This window comes from Malaclemys terrapin, chromosome 7 (genome assembly GCF_027887155.1).
Source record: "Malaclemys terrapin pileata isolate rMalTer1 chromosome 7, rMalTer1.hap1, whole genome shotgun sequence".
Taxonomy (NCBI): domain Eukaryota; kingdom Metazoa; phylum Chordata; order Testudines; family Emydidae; genus Malaclemys; species Malaclemys terrapin.
The window spans coordinates 59,728,057-59,754,393 of record NC_071511.1 but is presented as its reverse complement, the minus strand read 5'-3'; the positions used below and the strand labels follow the sequence as shown (position 1 = coordinate 59,754,393).

At 46.3% G+C, this 26,337-nt stretch overlaps 1 long non-coding RNA gene across 2 annotated transcripts in view; it reads left to right on the top strand.

The window, feature by feature from the left end:
* Positions 1 to 24,015, top strand: part of LOC128840911 (uncharacterized) — an 83,022-nt gene extending 59,007 nt beyond the window's left edge. The window contains exons 2-4 of one of the 2 annotated variants that reach the window (XR_008445730.1): positions 2,189 to 2,284; positions 12,594 to 12,635; positions 23,106 to 24,015. This is a non-coding gene — a long non-coding RNA (uncharacterized LOC128840911). The remainder of the gene's footprint in view (positions 1 to 2,188; positions 2,285 to 12,593; positions 12,636 to 23,105) is intronic. The other variant, XR_008445729.1, reaches the window with a different exon arrangement.
* Positions 24,016 to 26,337: the final 2,322 nt, after the last annotated feature.

Here is a 26,337-nt window from a genome sequence, read left to right as displayed (position 1 = left end):
CTCCATCTCTTTCTCTCTGCTCCATAGCTCTCTCAGCAGCTTCTTTCTTGAGTTTTTTTAATTGGAGCAGTCTCTGATGTTTCTTTTCATTTTCTTCTGCTTCTAGTCTGGCCAGTTCTAGTATGTTAGCTGCTTCACTGGTAGTCATTTTCCTGTTTTCTTGTGCTGGGCCACACCCCTCTGCAGTTCACTGAAACTGGGATGCACTCAGCTCAGGGATGCTTAGGTACTTTCTAACTAGCTATCCCCGAGAGGTAGAAAGAAAAAAAAAACAAAAAACCAATTCAGCTTGTAAATTCCTTTTGCCAGCGGTTTGCTCACTGCTTGAACCCTTCTTTTAACAAAGACCGTTGTTAAAAAAAAAACTTAACACCTCTGCATTCAGGCAAGGATAGATAAGATATGCATTTACCTTCAGCTCTGCTTTCCAAGCAGCTAGAAAGGAGAAAAAAAAATCTTACTGGCTTTTGGTTTAAAATGATCCCACTGCTCTGTCACCATGTCAAGGCTCCTTCCCCACTCTGAACTTTAGGTTACAGATGTGGGGGCCTGCATGGAAACTTCTAAGCTTAACTACCAGCTTAGATCTGGTCCGCTGCCACCACTCCCAATGTGCTAATTCCCTTCCCTGAGTAGCCTTGAGAGACTTTTCACCAATTCCCTGGTGGCTCAAGATCCAACCCCCTTGGATCTAAAAACAAGGAAAAAATCAATCAGGTTCTTAAAAAGAAGGCTTTTAATTAAAGAAAAAGGTAAAAATCATCTCTGTAAAATCCAGATGGAAAATAACTTTACAGGGTAATCAGACTTAAAGAGCCCAGAGGAACCCCCTCTAGCCTTAGGTTCAAAGTACAGCAAACAGAGGTAAACCCTCTAGCAAAAGGTACATTTACAACTTGAGAAAACAAAGATAAAACTAACCCGCCTTGCCTGGCTGTACTTACGAGTTTGAAATATGGGAGACTTGTTCAGAAAGATTTGGAGAGCCTGGATTGATGTCTTGTCCCTCTTAGTCCCAAGAGCGAACTCCTACCAAAACAATGAGCACAAACAAAAGCCTTCCCCCCACCAAGATTTGAAAGTATCTTATCCCCTTATTGGTCCTTTGGGTCAGATGTCAGCCAGGTTACCTGAGCTTCTTAACCCTTTACAGGTAAAAGGATTTTGGAGTCTCTGGCCAGGAGGGATTTTATAGTATTGTACACAGGAGGGCTGTTGCCCTTCCCTTTATAGTTATGACAGTGCTGTACGACCTACCCCTGCACTGCGACACGTATGAGAGGACACCTGTGCCAATGCAGAGCCCCCACTGTCACACCAGCACTATTGCACATGCAGGCCTGCAGCTGGAAAAGAGCATGAACAGAGCTGAGTCAGAGCACTGGGCTGGGACTCAGGACAGCTGGGTTCTCTTCCCAGTCCTGCCACTGATTCACAGCGGGGCCTTTGCTAATCATTTAGCCCCACATTGAAATGAGAGTTAAGCACATATACAAAATGGGAAATGACCGCGTATTGTGTTCAGTTCTGGGCGCCATATTTCAGGAACGAGGTGGACAAATTGGAGAAGAGCCAGAGAAGAGCAACAAAAATGATGAAAGGTCTAGAAAACAACATGTATGAGGGAAGATTGAAAAAAAATGGGTTTTTTTAGTCTGGAGAGGAGGACTGAGGCTGAGAGGGGACATGGTAACAACCTTTTATGTACTTGAAAACTGTTATAAGGAGGAGGGAGAAAAATTGTTCTTCTTAACCTCTGAGAGTGGTTAAACACTGGAATAAATTGTCTAGGAAGGTTGTGGAATCTTCATCATTGAAGATTTTTAAGAGCAGGTTAGACAAACACCTGTCAGGGAGGGTCTAGAACAGAGGTTCTCAAACTGTTGTCCATGAACCAACTCCATTCAGGTGGTCCGTGGAATTGTTCCCTCTAAGGTGCGCTCCTAGGCGGTCGCACACACCAGAATGAGGGGCCACCTACTTAATTAGTGCACGGCTCCACTAATTAATGCCTGGACCCTGGAGAAGACGCACATGTAAGATGAGGTGGTGGCCTTGGGGGAGGGGGAAGGGGAAAAGGGGTATGGACTAGGTGGGAGGGGGCAGTGGGGAAAGAAGAGGGGGTGGGGGGAAATTGGGACATGCAGGGCTGCGGCAGCCAGAGAAAGACGACTTTCCTCCTTTCCAGGGTTGCGGCTGCCAGGGAGAGATGACCCTCCTTCCCAGCCCCAGCTCAGGGGCTGCCGCGGCAGAGGAGAGAAGGCACATCCATCCTATTAGAAAGGTAAGACTGTGTGCTTTTATTTGTAGAACAAAAAAAACGTTAATTATTAAGGTTTTTTTAAATATAGCACTTTTATCCAAAGTGCTTTACAATAGTTAGCTAACATTACAAACAACATTTGGAAAGATCATTAAGTGGTCCACCCAGACCCTCAGCAATTTTCAAGTGGTCCTCAAAAAAAAAAAAAAAAAGTTTGAGAACTGCTGGTCTAGAAAATACTTAGGTCTGGTCTACACTAACCCCCCAATTCGAACTAAGGTACGCAACTTCAGCTACGGTCCAGATGCAGCAGGCAGGCTCCCCCATCGACTTCACGTACTCTTTGCACCGAGCAGGATTACCGGAGTCGACGGGGAGCACTTCTGGGTTCGATTTATCGCGTCCAGACAAGACACGATAAATCGAACCCAGAAGTTCGATTGCCTGCCACCGAACCAGCGCGTAAGTATAGACAAGCCCTCAGTCCTAGCTTGAGTGCAAGGGACTGGACTAGATGACCTCTCGAGGTCCCTTCCAGTTCTATGATTCTGTGTTAAATAAACAGAGCCCAGAACTGATCCCTGTGGGACTCCACTGGAAACAGATCTGCTCAATGAGGATTCTCCATTTACAATTACATTTTGAGACCTATCAATTAGCCAGTTTTTAATCCATTTAATTTGTTCCATGTTAATTTTATATCATTCTTGTTTTTTAAATCAAAAGGTCGTGAGGCACCAGTCAAACGCCTTACAGAAGTGTAGATATATCAACACTATTACCTTAATCAACCAAACTTGCAATCTCATAAAAAAAGGTATCAAGTTAGTGTCACAGGATCTACTTTGCATAAACCCATGTTGATTTGCATTAATTACAGTACCCTCCTCTAGTTCATTATTAATATTTTTAGTTCATTATAAGATAAGCCTTCTGCCTCTCCACAGGCAAGAGATGTATTTGCTGCTCCTCTCAGACACTGGAAAAAGGAAAAACACCTTCTGATTTGCCTTTTTGTTAAAAGCAGAGCATTTAAAATTTGAAACATTGCACAAGGCCAAATCCCCTGTGCCAATGCAGCAGCCTAGAAAATATAACAAAAGCCGATAATAGAGGCATTCTGTATGTAAAACCTTAAGGTCCTGATTCTGGTCCCACATGCATCAATTTTGAGCCACTGTGTAGTTAGGGTCTTAAATGCCTTTGAGGACCTAGGCCTTAGCCCTGGTTTTCACCAAGTGGAGAGAAAGCAGTTTCAAACCTGGCCCCTCTCCCCCCTCCAATGCAGTTCTTTAGTGTCTCTCTCTGTTTATTTTTCAAAATTGAAGACTCAGGATATGTCTACACTACGAAATTAGGTCAAATTTATAGAAGCCGGTTTTATAGATATCGGTTTTATGCAGTCGATTGTGTGTGTCCCCACATAAAATGCTCTAAGTGCATGAAGCCGGCAGACCGCGTCCACAGTACTGAGGCTAGCGTCGACTTCCGGAGCGTTCCACTGTGGGTAGCTATCCCACAGTTCCTGCAGTCTCCGCCGCCCATTGGAATTCTGGGTTGAGATCCCAATGCCTGATGATGCAAAACAGTGTCGCGGGGGGTTCTGGGTACATGTCGTCAGGCCCCTCCCCCTCCGTCAGAGCAACGGCAGACAATTGATTTGCGCCTTTTTACCTGGGTTACCTGTGCAGACAACATACCACGCCAAGCATGGAGCCCGCTCAGCTCAGCTCACCGTCACCATATGTCATCTGGGTGCCGGCAGATGTGGTACTGCATTGCTACACAGCAACAGCTAATTGCCTTTTGGCAGTAGACGGTGCAGTATGACTGGTAGCCTTCATCGGCGATCTGGGTGCTGGCAGACGTGGGGCTGCATTGCTACACAGCAGCAGCCACTTGCCTTTTGGCAGTAGATGGTGTATTACGACTGGTATCCGTCGTCGTCGTACTCCAGTTCAATCATAGGCACCTGGGCAGACATGCTTTGTCTCCTGGAGACTCAGTCCTGCCAGCAGTCCTATTGAACCACCTTGACGATGATGGCTCACAGTCATAGTACAGTATCTTCTGCCAAGCACCCAGAAGATGCCGAGAGCTATCAGTCATGCTGCACCGTCTGCTGCTAGCTTAAGATGTAAAAAATAGATGGACCAGATTTGTTCTGTATTCATTTGCTTCCCCCTCCCTCCGTGGTCACCTGTGCTCTCCACGCTGGGCAAACAGGAAATGAAATTAATAAGTTCGTGGGGCTTTTCCTGTCTACCTGGTCAGTGCATCTGAGTTGAGAGTTCTGTCCAGAGCGGTCACAATGAAGCACTGTGGGATAGCTCCCGGAGGCCAATAACGTCAAATTCCGTCCACACTACCCCAAATCCGACCTGCAAAGGCCAATTTTAGCGCTAATTCTGTCGTCGGAGGTGGAGTAAAGAAACCAGGTTAAAGGGCCCTTTAAGTCGAAAGAAAGGGCTTCGTTGTGTGGCCGTGTCCAGGCTTAATTCGATTTAACCCTGCTAAAGTCGACCTAACCTTGTAGTGTAGACCAGGGCTCAGACACAGCCCGTATAAGCTAGAATGAGTTGCTTGAAGAGTTTCATGGTAAGCATCGGGGGGAGGGGTTTCATGGTGGGCATGAATGGCTCCGTATGAGCTGTAAAACATCTGTCTATCAGAACCCAAATGCAAGCGGTACGTGCTTCCAGCCAAGCAAAGGCTCAAAAGCACAGAAAGATTTGCAGCCTCGCTCTGTTGTTTTTGTGGGAGTTACAATACCACAAATTACGGGAAACCAGAGGAAAACATGGAAGTCACCCACTGAAAGCACTGTTTCATATTTTTGCTCATTTTTTTGGCCAGGATTTGTGGGGGAGACTGGGGTGGGAATTCAAACCTGAAACCTGACCCACTATGGCCTGTAACTCTAATTCCATCTAAAAGCCTTCACGTGTAGTCCTTGGTGAAGGTACTGCACTTTGGATGTGCCCAAGCTCTGCTCAATGCTGGTTGAATTTTATGGCCCAGTTTTAAAAATACAGGGCCAGATCCTCAGCTGATGTAAATCACCGCAACTCCATTAAAGTCCAGCAAGCTGCACTGATGTACCTGCTGAGGGCCCAGCAGATCTCTGACCTTATAGTATCTCAGCACTAAACATGTGCGGTAGAAAAACAGTGGGGTTGCTCCAGAAGAGTGTCCATTTTCTGTCCCACTTTCTGAGCTAGTTGTGGTTTTTATCCTGAATGCGCTGCCAGGTTTCCTAATATGCTAGTGCTTCGCCGAATGCTTTATAGAAGCGGGGACTCCCGCAGCATGATCCGAAGGTGGTGAGAGGGGAGGGTGGCTCCTGATCCCCTTTACGAGGTCGTTTGATTGCTGGGCTTGCAGGGAGGAAAGCACTTGCTCTGGCTCCCTTCAGGCAATACCTGGGCTGCCGGCGTGTGGGAGGCCCGGCGTTGCTCTGGCATGTTCTAGGCAGAGAGGTGGTTTTTGAGATCGTTTGGGCCTATCCCACTGTGGGCTTTGATGATCCGTATCAGAACCTTGACATGGCTCCTGTAGTGAGGAGGGAGCCAGCAGAGCCTGGAGATCACCGGTGTAATATGCTCCCAATGGCTCATGATGCTAAGGAGATGGGCTGCTGCTTTCTTTGCCTAGAGTGAGGCAGAGAGAATTACAATAGTCCTTCTTGAAGGGGACATGCCAGAGATGACTGAAGAGCAGCTTCTTCCTAGCAAGGCCTGGGTGAGCAAACTCCTGGTACTCTGTTGCATCCGATGGCAATAATATGGCTAGCATGACCTCAGGGCAGCTCCCATTGAAATAAGTCATCAGCAGGACTCCCAACCAGGTGGGCAGAAGACTGAACGTATAGCTTCAATCCTATTTCCCCCTCTCACCTGCTTTTCATGTGCCAAACCCCAGAACATACACAGCAATGCTTACAAAAGCCTTTTCCTCCACACCGCAGCAGGCTGGGGCCGAATCGGATTTTAGGAGCTAAAGAGGTCTGTGGCTGGCTAGCCTTTGGCTAGGAAATCTCCATGTTCTGTTGGCTTTCCAGTCCTTGGCGTTGCTCCCTCAGAGTCAGTCCTTGACTGATGCTTTGCTGCTAGGAGGTGCTGAATTTCAGAAGAACTCTCATAGACCTTGTGAGACAGGCCAGTCCTCACTTACAGACAGCCGCCCAACCTGAAGCAAATACTCACCAGTGACTACACACCATACAACAAAAACACTAACCCAGGAACCAAACCCTGCAAAAAACCCCAGTGCCAACTCTGTCCACATATCTGTTCAAGGGACACTATCATAGGACCTAACGACATCAGTCACACCATCTGGGGCTCGTCACCTGCACATTTACCAATGTGATATATGCCATCATGTGCCAGCAATGCCCCTCTGCCATGTACATTGGCCAAACCGGATGGTCTCTATGCAGAAGAATAAATGGACACAAATCTGACATCTGGAATTATATCATTCAAAAACCAGTAGGAGAACACTTCAATCTCCCTGGTCATTCAACAGCAGACTTAAAAGTGGCAATTCTTCAACAACAAAAAAAATCTTCAAAAACAGATTCCAATGTGAAACTGCAGAACTGGAATTAATTTGCAAACTGGACAACATCAACTTAGGCCTGAATAAAGACTGGGAGTGGATGGGTCATTACAAAACCTACTTTCCCCATACTAATTTCCCCCTACTGTTGCTCACACCTTCTTGTCAACTCTTTGAAACAAGCCACCCTCATTACTACTACAAAAGTGATTTTTCCCTCCCTTGATATGCTACTGTTAATTGAATTGTCTCGTTAGACTGACCCCCCCCCACTTGGTAAGGCAACTACCATCTTTTCATGTACTGTGTATATATACCTGCTATAATATTTTCCACTCCATGCATCTGATGAAGTGGGTTCTAGCCCACGAAAGCTTATGCCCAAATAAATGTGTTGGTCTCTAAGGTGCCACAAGGACTTCTCATTGTTTTTGCTGATACAGACTAACACGGCTACCCCTCTGAAACAATAATTAGGCTGCTGGTATGCTAAGGCCACTGCTTGTCATGATGACCGATAATGTCTCTGTGTCCTTGTGCTCCCCTATCTGTCTGTTTCCATCTCCTGTCTCACAGGGTTGCCAACTCTTAGTTTTGTCACAGGTCTAGGGATATTCAGTATTTTTCCTAACGTCTCAACTGCTGGAATTGAGAGATTAACCTCTTCATAGAATATCAGAAGTAAAGAGACCTCAGGAGGTCATCTAGTCCAACCCCCTGCTCAAAGCAGAACCAATCCCCAACAGATTTTTGCCCCAGATCCCTAAATGTCCCTTTCAAGGATTGAACTCAAATTCTTCTCATGGACTCACATTGAGCAGTAACTGCAGTTCTTTGAGATGCATCCCCCGACAGGTGCTCCACTTCAGGTGCGCATGCGCCTCTCCAGCCCTTGATGGGAGATTTTTTGCTGTGCGTCTCGTACCAGATACGAAGGCTATATAGGGATGTGTGTGCAAACTGCCCTCATTGCCTTCATCCCATAGCGGTCCAAAGCAAAAGGGAAGGAAGGCAGGTAGCGGAGCATGCAGAGGGACACACACATCTCAACAAAGTGCAGTTCCTGTGCAAAGTGAGTAACCTCGTCTTCTTCGTGTACAAGCCCTACTACACATCTTAGGTATTGGCACATTCTTAAGCAATGCTGTAGATGTTGCCTGTGATCTGAGCAAACCCTTGGGGGTGGGGGAGGGCAGAATGCCTGCAGATCTTAACAAGGAATAATACAGCCAGCTATCCATCTGGATAGTCTCCGAGTAGAGCTCATGAACCCCTGGGATCTATCTGTGAAGGAGATGAAGAGCCTAAGTGGGTTACAGAATTCCTTGGTCCTATTTAAGTAGAAAGCCAACACCCTTTGAACATTCAGGGTATGAAAATAGAACTCCTGCAGGGAGCTATGTGGCTTCAGAAAAGAAATCAATGAAACACTGGCAGATGAATGGATTGATTAAGGTGGAACTCTGATAGAACCTTTGTAAATCCACACCATAAATTCTTACCTGACACTTTGTCTTTGCAGAATACTGTGAATGGTGGATCCACCATCCACGCTCCAATCTCCCTGATCCTACAGTCAGTCCAACATGATGGCTACTAAAAAGGCCATCTTCATGGCTAAATGGAGCAGAGAACATGTTGCCATAGGTTTAAATGGACGTCTCATAAGGTAACGGAGTACAAAGTTGAGGTCCCAGTTCGGGGTCGGATCTTTAATCTGGAGATGGAGATTCTTCAAACCCTTACTAAATCTAGACGATACGGGTGAAAAAAATATAGAGAATGAAAGGCTGATATTGCGACCAAAAGGACCTTAAGTGAACTAATTGATAACCAGTCCGATTTTTTCAGACCGAACAGGTAACCCAGCGTGACTGAAAGTGGCACCGATTCAGGCAGGAGGCAGAGACAAACTTGAATGGAAGCTAGACGCTAATAGTCCGGTGTGAAGTGTCTGCTAAGACATCGGCTGTGGTGTTGTGAATACCTGGGAAGTAGATGGCTGAAATTTGGATCTGATAAGCTATGTACCAGTTCCATAGTTTCATGGCTTTGGCACCCAGGGAGGGGGATTTTGCTTCTCCCGGCTTGTTACAGAACATGCAGAATAAGTTGTCTGTCATGACCCTGATTGATTTGCCCCTGATGAGGAGTTGGAAATAAAGACAAGCATTCCTGACAGCCCTGAACTCCAACAGATTAATGTGGAGACTGGTTTGCAATTCACCAGACCACCAGTACCAATGAGCAGCTCAAGGGTCCCAGTATGGCTATTGGGAGGGACGCTTAGGGGAGTGGGGGTGGCATGCAGAATTGGGTCCACCACCCTTGATAAGGAGCGTGATTTTCCGTGTGACTGTCAAAGGATGTGATCCTGAAGGGACACGTTGGAGAACCCTGAACAGAAATAGAACAGACTGACCGAAGTCCCCTTCATCCTCCTCAATATTGTCTGATAGAGGCGCACCTGCAGAAAAGGTTAAAAAGAATCCTGCAGTCCCAGAGGATGACGGTAGTCTGGAGAGTGGGGTCTCAGTACTAAGAGATGCTCAGTACCCAAGAGGAGCGAGGACTCTGGTTTGTCCATTACACACAGGCCTCTTGTGGCACCGAGTAGGAGATCTGTACTGTCATGGTAGCCGAGGCTGCGGTAGCTGGAGCTGATGGTACCATTGATGTTGGGCACGCTGATGTCACCTCACTCCACTCTGGAACCCACATGGGGTATCATCAAATAACTACAACCCACACTCTATGGACTCCATCCTGAAAGAAATCTTTCCTGAACTCCCTCTTCTGGCCTTCAAACAACCCCCCAGCCTCATCATCAGATGCAAGCTCTCCACAGACCAGGACACCAACTCAAAGCAGCACCACACCCTGCCAGAACAGCAGATGCAAAACCTGTAAACACATCTCCACTGCTACAATGATCAACACCCTCCAAAAATGCCTTTCAAGATCCGTGGAGGCTACACATGCCTATCATGACATGGTGTACCTTATCCGGTGCACTAAATGCCCCAATAGCAATTGTATGGATGAAACCAGAAAATCATTATGCTCTTGAATGAACTCAGAGGAAAATTATAAAAGACAAAAATCACCTCACCATCTGTAGATGAACACTTCTCACCTTTACCTTGAATGGGGCCTTAGAATATGTGCTAACTACTTACAGTGAACTATCTGTTTGATCTTGTATTTAGCTGTGACTGACTGTGATTTTTCCCAGACCTGAGAAAGAGCTCTGTGTAGCTCAAAAGCTTGTCTCTCTCACTAACAGAAGTTGATCCAGTAAAAGATATCACCTCACCCACCTTGTCTCTAACTAATCTTAAACAACTTTAGAAAAGTAGAATACAAGATAGCTCAGGCATGCTCAAGGTAGACACTCTAAGGCTTCATCTATGGCTGAGGTGGGTGAGAAGGAACTGAGGGCGGTTTGTCCATGCACCTCTATATAGCATGAGAAGGCACAGGGTGCATGCACAGGTCAGACACTGCTTGAGGAGCGCGTGCACACCTGAAGTGGAGCACCCATGGGGACACTACTTGAACAACCTCAAGTTACATTTTTTTTTATTATTAAAAAGGAAGTTTCTAGATCTTATGGTTGAGGAGAAAACTCTTGAAAAGCTGGTCAGAACATTTTCAATGAGCTGTGATTTCACTGAAATATGCTGTTGCATCAAAGTTGAAACCTGTCATGGAGTCATACCAATTATGACAATAGTTTTGACTAGAAGGTTTCTGAGGTCCAGGACTCATCAGACCAGAGTGAGAGATGAAATGATCTTTTTGATCAGAAAACAGATGTTTCAACACAATTGTGTTTTGTGAAAACATTTGAAAGGTTTCGGTTTTGTTCCAACGAGGAATGAAAACAAATTTTGAAACCACAAAACCTTTGCCGAAACGGAATTTCCATCCTCTGCACAGCTCTATTGAAAACTTGACCCTAGTGCAGAAGTTCTCAACCCAGGGGGACTGTAAGCAGGTTTCGGGGGGGTCCACCAAAATAAACCAGAGAACAAGGCCGGCGTTAGACTCACTGGGGCCCACAGCAGAAAGCCAAAGCCCAAGCCCTGCTGCCCGGGCCTGATGCTGAAGCCTGAGCAACTTAGCTTTGTAGGGCACCCTCTGGAGTGTGGCCCCGGGCAATTGCCCTGCTTGCTACCCCCTAACACCAGCTCTGGCTTTTAATTTACTTGATATGCAGAAAAACAGCTGTTGTGGCACAGGTGGGCCATGAAGTTTTTAATAGCACATTGGTGAGGCATCAGAAAGAAAAAAGGTTGAGAACCCCTGCTGTAGTGAACCCTAAAGGCTCAGGAACCACAAGACAAATAAAAAGAGCCCAGCATTTGTAACTTGGCTTTAAAAATCACAAGATCTTAAAAACAAACAAACAAACAAACAAACAACTCCTCATGATTCTTTGTGGTTTGACATTTGATTTTTGAATGCTTTGGCCTGGCAATGCTCTACTCAGAGCTTGTCTACATGGGGCAATTGACCAGAAGAGTTATTTGGAAGGGATTGACATAAACAGGAAAAAAAGGACTCTTATTCCAGGATTAGTGTCCAGAATAGCTATTGTCCTGTAAATTCACACTTTTTGTTATTCCAGAACAACTTCTCGATACAGACAAGCGCTTAGATTGCGAGCTCTTTGGAGGAGAGACAGCCTTTTGCTCTGTGTTTGCCCCAGCACAATGGGGACCTGGTCCGTGACTGGGGCTCGTAGGCAAAGAAATAATAATGAATAAGACTGTCTGCCTAAATTTCCCCCTGTAAGGTCTATTGGATATAGATAGCCTTCACTGTCACTTCCTGTCCTAAACTCGTGTTGTAGCCCAGTGGTGGCTGCAGTTTGTGAAGTTCTTTCGGATGACGGAGGCTATATAAATGTAAGTGATTGATTTTACAGGAGACAGAGTCAAGACCAGAGACAGATTAAATCAACTTTCTCTCTCTATTATCCAGTCCAGTTTTAGTTTCTGTAGCATCTCTTACAGCCTCCAGCTACCTCTGAGAACTAAATGACACAATACATGACAGAATGGGGGATGGCACAGGGCTGAGTTCTGGCTAGGCCTGCATGGGTTCACTTCTTCCTTGCCCTCCCACAGAGGATCTAAGCAGAATGAGACTTCCAGCACTCCACGAGCACATGGAGAGAAGGCCACGGCACACTGCATTTCTAATGGAGAGCGGTCAGCCAAGTTGTGGAACGGCCACGGCCTCCAGCAGCAGTCTGGGGGAAATCACCTGCGGCTCAAATCTTAAGTGACAATAATGATTTGCTGCTGTGTGTGACCCACCTCCACTCAGTATGAGGCAGTGCCTGGGGGACACACAGACCTTGATGAGCCTGCTACAGCCCTTTATCTCAGCCTCATGCTTTTAGAGCCAGATCTCCCTGCTCCCAATGACCCACCCGGGGTGTTGCATTACACATGTACTCCTCTCAGGCAATGCTGATCCATTCTGTGCTTGTCTACCCAGTGTAGGCAGAATGCCGTGTAGAACCTCCACACCACTCCCTCTTCTCCCCTTGCCAGGGCTAAATCTAAATGCATGGTGGAGTAATGAAAGGACTGATCTGTGCCACTGAGTAATGTGCATATCTTCTATCTTTCTCCTACTCCTCAGGAACAGATAAACTAAGTACTAAGAGGACCTGCTTTAAAATGTGTTTTACTCATGTTTTTCAATATACAAAGAGCAACTTTATATTTTCAGTCTAAACTTTTCATTTTAGGTTAATGAAAGCAACAAGAAAGAGCAAAAGTAAAGTTTCCAGGTGAGAGCACAGTGTGCATGTCTCCTCTGTAATATGCTGCGCCAGCTTCAAGAACAAAATGGCAGAGTACTTTGAAGCTCAAATGTGAAACGCACAGAAAAACAAAGACCAAGGGGTTCCATAGTTGCACCACAGTTGTCTTAGAACTAATATGCATCTTGCTTTGTTTTCTAGAAATGCAACCATCTCTAATAACACCAGGAAGCAGCAGCTGCATGATCCTCCACATGGAGAGATTTGCTGCCCTATAACTGACTGCTTTTCAGCGGGGTGATTATCCTTCCTTGTAACCCTGAATGAGAGGACAGTCGAAGACATTATGGGGCAGTAAATTTAGAAGCAAGAAAAGGGAGAGACTTCTAGGTGGCATGGAGCCAATCAGTTGGAATTCACTGCCCCAAGGGGTCACAGAGTCAGATAATGCAGCTGGATGCTAATGAAAGGCCTGGACCGTTTTACAGCCATTTCCATCCTTAGCTGCGGCAATGATGGCACTAATCAATCCTCATGCTTCAGGGCATAAACTGGTTGCCTGTGGGGCTCATCTGCTCTATGATCTCTTTCCAAGCAGGAATACTCTCTCCCTTCCCCTCCCCAGTCCTCATACAGTACTATGCAAAAGGGCATGTGCATCAATAGTCTACTTTTCTATGAAATTGTGGATGTCGGTCACTGCTGAAGAGACCATGCCAGTATAGCTCCAGTTTCTATCATTTCTCTACTTGAGATTAACTTGTATGACAGTTCCAAATGAAGCTGATATCACCCGATAGCAGTAAGATCACACCAGCATGGCCTGGGAAGGATGGAGTAGAATTGAACACAGATCAGTCCTGATCACAATTTACAACAGATGTAACTTACGAAACAATTACATTGCTGCCTTTGTAAAAGGTTACATCCCGTTGCCCGGTGCATTTCTGAAGCACTAGTGGAGAACGACTTAACTACCAAAAGATTGAAGCTGGAAGAAAACAGATTTGGCAAATTTTACCCTTTTTTCTTCTGTTTTGGAGTTGTCCACAAACAGATGGTAAATTTTCTGAATTTATTCGTTAGTAGCAATTGCTGGACAAATGATTTATGAAGGCAAATTTCAGACTGTGGTTTTTTGCTTTCTCTGCACTATATTAGAGCTCTCCCAACTGAAATGCTGAATCGACATGCCTCCAACCTCTGTTGGGATCAGGCATTTTTACCCTAATTTCTCTATAAAGGTTTTGAACTATAATCTCCAATCTGAACCTTGGGTAATGAGAGACTTATTTAAAAAGGCAGATCTTTTAATGTTACAGCTCAGTCTTTTTACATCTTTGCAGACATCATTCCTCACATCCCTGTTAATTAAGTATTATCTTCCTTGTTTTAGCTGTGGGGAAACAGATGGAGTAGTTAAATGACTTCCCTAATGTTGCAATGAGCATCAGTGTCAGGGGTGGAATGGGATTAGATCATAGGAGTTACTGGCTCCCATGCCTGTGCTTAAACCACTAGACAATCAAATTGCTGCTCAAGTGTCTATTTTTATAATTGGGATTTATGGTGTGGTAGTGTGACAATGCAAAATTGCTACAGAATACTCTGCTACAGTCATTAGGCAATGAGCCAGCCAGTAGCGCTGCTCGGAGAGGCTGTTTTTTGATCAAGAGAATTTTTATGGCGAAGTTGAAGCATTTGGTGAAGGTTTAGTTTTAGTGTTGCCTTAATAAACATGATACTTTGCACATGTGCGGCTGCTTTCATCGGAGCCTCTCAATGTTCTGCAAACATTTTCTTGACTACTGGATGGGTTCCAATGTGTCAGAATTCTGGTCTCTGGACAATACCTAATGCTTTTAGAAAGGGGGAAAAACAATTTGATAATATTCCCCCTAATCAAATGTGGTGCTACATAGAAGCAATAGATTCCTCCTGGCAGCTGGAGGCAGTAGTTTCATACTTGGAGCATTAGATTTGTTATCCTTATTTTGGCCCTGATTCAGCAAAGTACATGTTTAACATGAAGCACCTGTGTAAGGCCATACCTATCCAGCCAAGCACATGCTTCAGGCCTATTGAGGTCAATGTGGTTTAAGCATGTGCTTCACAGTGCCTTAAACATGCACAACTAGGAACTGCACACATGAGTAGCCAGTTGAAGTCAATGGTATTACTCACACGTGTGACGTTAAGCACACGCCTCAGCATTTGCAGGATGAGGGCCCACAACCTTACCTGACATTTCTGACTAGAGCCACTCAGGAAATTTGTTTTTCTGGAAAAAATGGAAACACCACAAATTTTGTTTTTGTCAACTACTTTTTTTTTTTTTTTGGAGGAAGGTGTCAAAATTCTGACTCCTCCAAATTTTTGATGAAAAACAGACAGACATTTTCCTCCCCCCTCCCCCCTACCACCTCCGCAAATAAACATTTCTGCTTAGCAAAGAACCATCTTCTGTCAAGAAAAGATTTTGATGGAAATTTTCCTGACCTGAGGTGCTTCAGCCCCCTTCCCTTGTGGGCCTGTCCCCAGTGGTGAGATATAGTTTGCAATGTCAACAGGGACATTGGGACATCCCCTCCCGGTCCCATTACATCCCACATTGTCCACACTGGTGCAGCTTTGTGAAAAACCCACAGGATCAGCTGTTTTTTCACTCCACGGAGTTGGGCATCTGAATACTTTGCAGGATCTGGGCCTTAGCCTCTGTGTCTGTCCCCATCTGTAGCGTGGGGATAACAGCCCTGCCCTACCTCACAGCTGCTGTGAGGGTGAATCCATTAATGACGGGGGTGCTTAGATACCACAGTGATGGGGGCCAGGACGTGCCACCGAGAGATGAAAATCAATTAATCTAAAAACCGTGTGAAATGTCACGTAATCTAATCTCTGGGAAATCACCATTTCTATAGTGATCCTGTGATATTCCCAGGCTGGGAAATGAGATGAAGAGTGTTTCTGGGGCTAAAGCATGGGGCTAATTTCAGACAGTGAGGGGGTTCGCTGCCCAGTTCTGTCCCTGATGTATTGTGGGAGCTTAAGCAAGACAATCTTTCCCTGCTTCAGTCCCTCACATGTAAAATAAACCTTCCTTTCTGTCCAGTGTATTGTACAGCTCTTTGGGGGCAGGCTTGCCTCTCATGGGGCTCTGCACAAGGCCTACCATATTGGGTCCTTGAGGTGCTACTCAAAGACAAGTGAAAGGATAGTAACAATGCCTGAAGCAGCAGGGGGAAGCAAACCACAACCCAAAGTCAGAGATTGTCAGGTCAGAAAGAACTCTTTGGATCATCTAATCTGACCTCCTGCACAACACAGGCTGGGGAAGTGCACCCAGCAATTTCTGCATCAAGCCCAATCGCTTCTGGTGGAGCTCGAGTAGATGCTAGAGAGAGACATCTCTTCTTGACTTAAATTCTTTGAGTGAGGGTGAATCCACTCCAACCCTAGGTAACTTCTTCCAATTGCTGATTACCCTCACTGTTAAAAATATGCAGCTTATTTCTAGTCTGAATTCATCTAGCCTTAGCTTCCAGGAATTGGATTTCATTACACCTACAGTATGCACGCTCACCAGGATCTCTCCACTATTGCAATGGTAAAGCAATGAATGCAATTCTACCTGAAAAACACGAGCCCTCTCTCTTCACTTGTATTACCTGACTATTATGCCCGGACAAATGGGTTTATATTTGAATAATGCTCTCCAATCCCATGCAAAACCCACCACTAGACCATATCCTGCTGAAGTATCTTGTAGAGTTCTAGCCTTTGGAATTTCTGTGCACCTCACAGAATTAGGCACTTAACTTCCATTTACTTTCAATGGGACTTGTGCTCTTAAATCACTTAGATGCTTTGGAAAATTCCACATAGAAATGCCCTAAAATAAAATATATTGTACAAAGGCATTTGCCATGTTTGTGTCATATCGAACATTGCATGGCATTGGTTCCTTTTGAAGCATTAAATATTGGATGTCATTACTGGGCTTTTGGGACCAGTGTTCTGAGAAGTGGTAGGTTTCATACAGCCATATTTAGTTATTTCCAAGATTATTCACCAGGGGCAAAAGTTCTTCTGGGTTCTTCTTCATATTTGACATTCCTCTCCAGCCTTAGCTTTCAACTTGTCCTAGCTCCTTCCAGCAAGGTACGGAGAATTGTTTAGCATCCTCAAAATTAATTAATACCATGGAGTTAAAATGAGCAAAATCTTAGGGTGATGTCATGTCTCCATTGGAATCAATGGGGAAACTCCCACTGACCAGAATTTCACCCGCACTGTAGAATGGAAAAACCTGAGCCAGTTGGAGGGCGGAGAAGGGGAATGATTCAAACAGGTAAGATTTGATCAGCTAAGATAGCCAGTCCTATTCTACCACCTGCTTCAGGGCTTGTGCTGAGATGCTGAAGCTTTGGTTTTTGTTGTTGCTAATCAGTGCAGTGTTTGTTTTCCCCCCAGTAAACAACCTAGTAAATGGGAAAGAACAGGCCATTTAGCCGGAAAGGAGATTTCAGACAACCCAGAATTTGTGCCCACATAGAACGTGCTGACCACAGTAGAAAGGGGCTTTGTAATGTTTCCACACTCTTGTTTAATCCAGAGCCACAGAAAGAGAGAAAGTCTGCAGATTGGTGGAGTGTTTTGGGTTTCTTTTAATATAGGCCATAGTTTCCTTTTTGGCAAAGAGCTGAGGTATGTTAACCCAGCAGGTTTTGTTTTTTTTATTATTATTATTATTAAACGAGTGAGTTATTAGAATCAGCTTGGTGGTGTGGGATAGCGTGGAGGCTGTTTTGTTACTTGAATTTTGATTACAGGGTAAATATTTTTATGAAGTCTTGCAAGTTGTTCTTGGATCCATAACGTCCCTTTTTATTTATTGACTGATTCCTTTATTTTAAGTTATATTCTCTTATTTCTTGGCTGAAACTCATTGCAGTGAAAAGAGCTGGGAGTGGACTGCTTGAGGAAAGGACAATGGCAGGTTGGAAATTAACATTTATTCCTTATGTTTTGGTAGCACAAACTAAAATTGGGGGCCCATTGTGCGAAGAACACTACAGGCACAGCGAGAGAGAGTCCTGTCCCAAAGTCTAGATAGCCCAGAAAGATGAAGAGCGAGAGGGGAAATAGGCACAGAAAAGGGAAGGGACTTGCCCAAGGTCAGACAGGAGGTCAGTGGCAGAGCCAGGGATGAGACCTGATTCCCAGTCCAATGCACTATCCATCCGACCATGCTGCCGCAACCCTCTCCCCATTCTCTTCCCTGATTACTTCTAACATAGGACCACAGGAATTGCCAGATTGGCACAGACCCAAGGTCCATCTTGCCCAGTATCTGGCCTCTGCCAATGTTATCTGCTTCAGAGGAAGCTGGAAGAATCGGCGTATTAAAACTGGAACAGTTTAAGGGCCAGATTCTCTGCTACGGAGCATCATCAGGCCATCAAGTACCTAGTATGGTTCTTTGATTTTCTGCCCCATACTCAGCCCTACCATAAGTTTGACAGCAGCCCCCAGGTTGCTCTATGAGAATTATGTGAATCTCACCCGAAGAGTTCACCTACCGGCTGGGGAATGTTTGAGAGCAGAACTCTGCAGAGATCCCCAGTTTGCCCCTCTCAATTTCAGGCATGCACTCTGCACTGCTGCAGCAGTGTAGCTGTTTACCACAGCTCTGTGTCTTCTGGGAGTCCCACACCGAAGGGCCAATTTCAGTGGAAAAATGTGTTTACGAGGGGTAACAGAAACAAAGTGACAAGGACTGGACCAGGATCTGAGCTGCAGCAAAGTTCCAGGGTTAGGCCAGTACTCCGCTGGAGTGCCCTGTCCAGTTCTGGGTGCCGTGCTTTAGGAAAGGCGTGGCCAAATTGGAGAGAGTCCAGAGGAGAGCAACAAAAAACAATGAAAGGTTTAACAAACCTGGCCTCTGGGGAACAGTTAAATCTGTTTAGTCTTCAGAAACAACAACTGAGGGGGACCTGAGAACAGTCTTCCAATATGCGAAAGGCTCACGCTATTATAAAGAGGGCCATGATCAGTTGTTCTCCTTGTCCCCTAAAGGTAGGACAAGGAATAATAGGCTTAATCTGCAGCAAGGGGAAAAAAAACTTTCTAACTAGAAGGGCAGTTAAGCTCTGGAACAGGTTTCCAAGAAAGATTGTGGAATCCCTATCATAGGAGGTTTCTAAGAACAGATTGGACAAACACCTTTCAGGGCTGGTCTAGGTTTACTTGGTCCTGCCTCAATGCAGGGGGCTGGACTTGACTTCAAGTCCCTTCCAGCCCGACATTTCTAGGATTTTGGTTGGTGCCCATCTTTACTGAAGACTCAAGAGTAGGGCAAGAGGCTGCACAGAGCAGTGCCAGCTGTAGGATAGGGAGGGTGTTTTGGAGAAAGGAATAAAGCCCGTTCCCTCCAACACCATGAATCCACTTTCCTTTATATGGTCGGAGAATCCTAAACTCGATGGATGATTTATTTGTACCAGGAGGAAGCCAGGAAAACATACCAGCTCTCTGATCACGGTCAGCTCCCAAGCAGGGAATGTGTTTTCCTCCTTCCCCTCGCTATAATTTCAGTCGCCAGCTCTCTCCTTTGCCAATGTATTACTGCAGGACACAATGCTCCCCTCAGTCCACAGCCTGGGCACCTCTGGGGTTTCTCCCCTCCCTCTAGGAATTTCACAGGCCCCTGGCTTTTCTGGATGCATCCAAAGTCCGTTGTGTAACAGCAAAGAGCAGCAATCACAGAGCTTGCTCAGTTCTCTGTGTGCTGGTAGGTTTGGGATTTTCCATACCCTACACCTTTTGCAAATCTGCTAGATGGATTTCACCAGGTCAGCGCATAACACCCTTAACACACACTGGAAAAATGTGATAAGGCTGTGGAGGTGGTCTTTGTTGTTTTGTGAAAGGCCTCTACCGTCACTGCCTAGACACATTGGGCACCAGTTCCATTTCAGTGTATCACAACACATTTAACTTCATGCATCTTAGCCTACAAGTAGGCTAAAACCATCAAAGGCCTGGTCTTCACTGGGGGGGGGTGTGTGTGTGAATCTATCTAAGTTACGCAACTTCAGCTATGTGAATAATGTAGGTGAAGTCGATGTACTTAGACCTACTCACCACAGTGTCTTCACTGCATTGCTGCCGCTCCCCCGTCGACTCTGCCTGCACCTCTCACGGCGGTGGAGTACAGGAGTTGACGGGAGAGCGCTCGGGGGTCGATTTATCGCGTCTAGACTAGACGCGATAAATCGATCCCCACTGGATCGATTGCTGCCCGCCGACCCGGCAGGTGGCGTAGACGTACCCAAACAGAGCCAAGTGACTGCAGTCTCTGCACCCCTTGATGTATTTGATGGTCTTGTGTTAATCAAACGTCCCTCAGCATATCGCTGTAGGCAACCACTCACATGCAGCCAATCTAAAGTTATAAGGTTCTATGCCTGCATTTCTGAATCACCTGGTTTTATTTTGGTGGGGAAAATACCATGTTCCTTTTCCTCTTGGAACCAAGTTTTGGAAGAGTGCTTGGTTTTTTCCTCTCCACTAAAACAAAATGTTCCGTCAACAAAAGAAAAAAAAAATCATGGAGACTTCCAAATGAAACACAGAAACGACTGTCTTTTTTTCCCCTCAGTTTTCCATGAAATGCGCGCATCTTTTTCTGATCAGCTTTACCTTAGAGAAGGAAGTGGAGAAGGACATAGCATCCAATTGACATTTCATAATTCCCACCTCATGTCCCTCCACTGAGGGAAACCGTTGAAAGACAAAGACCAGGGGTTGTGATAGACCTAGAAGAACTAAATAACTTGCTGCAGATTGCTCCCATGTCTGCAAATTTATTTCATCACCAAATTCCTTTTCTCATACACAGCCCAATAGGCTGGACCCAATGGCCATTGAAGTCAGCAGAAGGATTCCCACGTCCATTGGGAGCCATCAATGGGAATCTTTCCATTGATTTCAGTGTGGGTTTGACCACAGCCTATGTCCCAGTATAGGAGTTTCAAACAAAGTCTGTCTCTCAGACGTCTGAGCACAAAGACCCAAAATATTGTTCAGCAGCTGGGAAACAAATACTCTGTAAACATGAGAATTGCAACATTTGACTTTTTCTTTAAAAAACTCTTTTTAATACCTCTCCTTAGCAGACTCACTCATGGACTGGTCCTGCTTGAGAAGTTTCAGTCTGAAGGGTAATTCTCTGGAGACTGTTTGAAGCAGCGGTTCCCTTGGTGGTGTTCTGTGTAAGCCTCTTCTCAGTAAAGCAGAGTGCTGTTACCCCAACTTCTGTAATATGTAGGGAAGGAGGAGGCACAAATGGGTTTTACGGGCTCTTCCTTCTCTTCAGCTTAGCCTCCACAACAGATATTTTTACAAGGCCAGAATGTTACACTTGACTGATGTTCCCCAGTCACACGACAAAACTTCCACAGCATAGAATGTCAAATCCATGAAATCTGCAGCCGGACAAGTCCTGTGTATTTTGCAGGGTTTTCCCCAACACTCCATGAAAACTGGAATCAGTTTCAGGAGTGTCCTTTGCTCAGTTGATAACACCGAGAGTTTGCCAGATCCATGTTTCTGGGCTATAAAATTCAGCCATAAACATGGAGAACAGTATGGTCCTGGCGCCGATGGCCATCTGTTACTTTTTCAGAAAGCTAGCTTGAGAATTAATTACTACTTTGCCTTCTAGTCAGAGATGTCCAAGCTCTTTGCAACTATTACCATGCATTTGGGGTAGGTAAGTGTTATCACGATTTTACACAACAGCTAAGAACGGGAGGATGGTTTTCCAGGCAAGCTACCGATGGCCTCAGATACAGATACCCGCGGTTCAATTCCCAACTCTGGAATGGTTTCCCTGTGTGGCAAGTCACTTAGGCCCACGTTGTTGAAAATGACTAGGGCCTCAATTCTGGGTGTTTCCTGTGAGGCAGCCGATTTGCAGAAAATGCTGAGCAGTTGCCCTCTTGCGACCCAGGCCCCTTGCAGGTGTCTCAAGCTGGAACCAAAAATTGCAGCACCCCAAATCACCAGATGCTTTTGAAAATGTAGCTCCTTTGTTTCCCTTTTCTATGCTGCATTTCATCAGTAGGAGATAGTGGTCCCTGGGGACAGCTATAGAGGATGCCATGATCTCAAATGCCCAGCTAGTTATTACTTAGATGGAGCTAGAGTCATTCTCAGGCCTTAAACTTTGTGGGTAGAACTCCATTGACTGCAGCGCAATTACACCCACGTACGCCAGAGCTCAGTTTAGTGCTCTCCCTCAATAGGATAAGCCCAATAACTTGCCAGTTGACAAGGTATCATGTCACATGGCTGAGTATCCCAGTCTCCATGCTGGTGGGAGCAGCTCCCACCAGGCCTGTGTTCAAAATGCAACCACCAAGCATTTTAAGTCAATGGGAGCCACAGGCTGCGTCTCTGAAAACAGCTGGACAGCTGCCCTCTTATGTGGGATGCTGAGGCAAAACCCTCAGCCTTTGTTCTATTCCTGACTATTAATTCTTTGATTGAATTTTCATGGGGCATCCATCACTAGGACCTGGGCTCATGCATACCGAGTTCTCAAGACCTAGATGAATTAGCCTGGTGGCAAAGCCATTGGACTGGAACTCAGGAGACTGGCCTTCAAGTACCTGCTTTGCCATAGACTTCCTGTGTGACATGGGGCAAGTTATTTAATCTTGCCGTACCTCGGTTTCCCTCTGTAAAATGGGGATACTTTCCTATCCCACAGGGGGGTTGTGAGGACAGGTTCAATACATGGGAGGTACTTAGGCATTAAGGGCAAAGGGAGGCAGGTAAGAACCTGGAGAGAGAGGAATTCCCTCTTGGACCCCAGAGTTGAGCTGCAAACATGAACCTAAATGTGCTCCATGCGGGTTTTGCATTTAGACCTGGGCTCTGTCAGACTAGCAGGGAAGTATGGAGGACCCATGGTGGAAAGCATCTGGTCAGCAGCTCCCAGGCTCTCAAAGCTCAGGACTTCATGCAGAAGCCAATCTCTGCTGAGCAAAGAGAGGGGAGAGGGGGTTTCCAGCCCAGGCAGGGGTTTACAGGTCAGTATCCCTGCTTTGATTTGCAATTGGAAGAGAATAGGGGCCCTTCTCCAATCATTATTTGAGACGGGTCCAGAACACTGCTCCCGAATGTACTGGTGGTTGGGATCAGAGCCCAGATCGTGATCCATATTTGGCAGACAGTCATAGATCTGAGCATCTCTGAACTTAGATCATTTCTGGATCCAGCACATCTTGAAAAGTAGAGTTGGGAAATTGTAGTGCTCCCCCACTCTAAAATACTTGGATTCTTTCTTTGGCTGGTGCAGTGTGTTCCCACTTCTCTCTCGCCCTGAACGCTGGCACCGTGTCTCGAAGTCGTTTTAATTTCTGTTTTGCATGCATCCCTCCAAGCTGAACTGGCTGACTCTTGCTTTTGTTTTGTTTTCTTTTTTAGATGGGGGACTGGAAACCTCCTGATGTCGATCTTCTAGTCAACGTTTACCTTGGAGCAGTGCTTCCGACCGCTCGCTTCAAAGGCTCACGCACACTGACCAGACTTCCACCACTGCTGATTTACATTCCAAGCCCCAGGCTGGGAAGAGCACCACCAGAATGGAGCTACAGCCAGCTGTTAGCCTGATCCTCCAGCCATGGCCACCACCACCACTCAGGTTTCATACAACGGAGGGACTGATGTAATGGAGCCGATCACCTGGTCTAGAATTTCACCTTTAGCTGTGGCCTATGCCACATGCTTCCAAGGAAGGCAGAAAGCCTTGGTTATAGTCACATGTACAGTACTGTAAATGGCTTGGGGGCAGGGAAGTAAATTCTTTCTTCATCCCCATAGGCGATCAGCTTACACCCTCGAGCAGGAGATTTGATATTCCTTGTAACTTTTTGACCTACTGTAGCTAACAGCTACAAATATTCTGCTTATATAAATGTGTAATCCTTCTTCTGAAGCTTGCTCAGCTACTACATTTGACTTAGAGGTTTCCTGTAGTAGTCAAGTCCACAGGGTAATTAGAAACTGTGTGTAAAAAACCTATTTAATCATTGCATCCGACGAAGTGGGCATTCACCCATGAAAGCTTATGCTCCAATACATCTGTTAGTCTTAAAGGTGCCACAGGACTCTCTGTTTATTTAATCATTGGTTACACATCAGTGATTAGAGGCAGTGTGGTCCAGTGGGTAATGCACTGGACTGAGACCTGAGTTCGAGTTCTGCTGTGTGACCTTGACCAGGCACAGAGATTTACCCTTGGTCACACAGGAAGTCTGGGATACAGCAGGACGTGAACCTACATCGCCTAAGCTAGTGCTCTAACCACTAGGCCATCCTGCCTCTCGCCAGCAAGGAGTCAGGCCCAGACTGTCCTGTCAATCCAAAAAGATGTTTGTGTTCTATCTATAACACTGATTCAACACCTCTCCAGCCCGGACACTCACACTCAGGCAAAGCCTGGGGAGATACAGTGACTGGATGTGGTCAACAATTTTTGAATGAAAAATGCTTCCAGTAAAAATACAGGGTTTGGTATAAATTGAACATTTTTGCAAGACACGTTGATTTGGACAGCATTTTCTGATTTTTCAAGAGAGAATTTGGAAAGGAAGTGTTTTGTTTTCCTTGTGACATTTCCAAATTCCAATCTTTTGGAAATGTTCTGTCCACATGTTGGATATTTCATCCCTGTTTCGCGATGAAAACGAATGTCAAAATATTGGAAAATCTGTTTTCCAAAGAGCCCTCAAGGCAACTATGCAATGTGCCCTGAAACTTAGCAAACGTGGCTCTCTCAAAGCAAGTTCCAGAGATAAGGGCCCTTCACCAACCATGTTCTGCCAGGGATCTCAGATAAACGCATACAAAGGCTGGATATGCAAGCATCCCAGCTTCAGGGACAGGACACAAGAAGAGAAGCAGCTTCTAATATCTGCAGGACCTTCCACACAAAGCTTTTTGGAGCAAACTCCTCAAGTGACTTGCCCAAAGTCAAAGCCAAGCCCAGAACCCAGGTGTCCTGACTCTTAGTCTCTGGTCCTACCCATCAGACCACACTGCCCCTCATCAAAAGCCTCTTTTTAATCAGGCTGAACTCCACGACCACTTCCAGAGCACATTGGGAGTCACAGAAGTGTCAGTGGGGGGCAGGAGGAGACACAGTGTATGTGGGTTGGGGGCAGTCGCTGCCCTAGCTATAGGTCTTCTGTGGGGAAACAGAGCTCTCCTTTCCTGGGCTGTCAAACCAGCACAAATTTCACTTAAACAAACTAACCGACACTTCCCATGAATTGCTCTCTGTGAGCTCAGTCTAAATAGACAGGGAACTCTTACAGCATCACCTACTCCACAGCTTCCACTCCCGAACCATTTCTGACACAACACTCAAAGGATCCAATTCTGATCCCACCCCAGATTTACACTGGGGTAAACCCATTGGATCAGAGCCTCGGCGGGTGTGAATTGGCATAGCACCACCTTCGATGGAGGTAGGTCAATTCACACCCGCCGAGGCTCTCGTCCACTGACTTCATTCGAGTCGCTCCTGATCCACAATCGCATGAGACCAGAATCAAGCCCACTGTAAAACCAGTCTGCTGAGAACAGACACATTGTGCACACTGAAGAAGTGGAGATAGAATGGCAGCACACGGGAGATTTCATAGAAAACACACTGTCCCTTCCTGGGTGCAGGCTTTGTTCCACACCATGTCTCTGGCTCACCAGGACTGCCCTTTGACCCTCTAAGCTTCAGGACACTGAGCCATGAATAATGGGTGATCCGGCTGCTTTTTCTATAACTCTGTTTTGAGGGCCTTGCAGATCTCTTCTCAAGCCACCGATTGACCATAGTGCCGACTGCTGGATTTGAAGAACCACTTATTTAACCAGATTAAACGTGACAATGCATTCAGTAACCCTGCTAGGGAAAGGCTCCATATAGCGATCTGGCAGCGCTTCCCTTCCTGATCATAGTCTAGTGCTAGGGTTGCCAACTTTCTAATCACACAAAACCGAACACCCCTGCCCTGCCCCGAGGCCTCGCCCCTGCTCGCTCCATTCCCCCTTCCCTCCATCGCTCGCACACCCCAACCCTCACTCACTTTCACCGGGCTGGGGCAGGGGGTTGTGGTGTGGGAGTGTGTGAGGGCTCCAGCTGTGGGGGCAGGTTCTGGGTTGTGGCTGGGGATGAGGGGTTTTGGGTGCAGGAGAGGGCTCTGTGCTGGTGCAGGGGGTTGGGTTGTGGCGGGGTTGAGAGCTCCGGCTGGGGGGTGTGGGCTCTGGGGTGGGGATGAGGGGGTTGGAGTGCAGGAGAGGCCTGGGGCCGGGGATTGAGATGTGGACGGGGTGCAGACTCCGGGAGGGAGTTTGGGTATGGGAGGGGCGTACAGGTTTTGGGGTCCTGGCAGCGCTTACCATGTCTCCCAGGAAGCAGCTGCCAGGTCCCTGCAGCCCCTAGATTCATGGGCATCCAGGGAGACCCTGCGCACTGCCCTCGTGCCTGCAGGCGCCACTGCAGTTTCCGGCCAATGGGAGTTGCAGAGCTGACCCTTGGGGCAGGGCAGCGTGTAGAGCCTCCCTGGCGGCCCATGCGTCTAGGGGCTGCAGGGACCTGGCAGCCACTTCCAGGAGCTGCACGGAGCTAGGACAGGCAGGGAGCCTGTCTTAGTCCCGG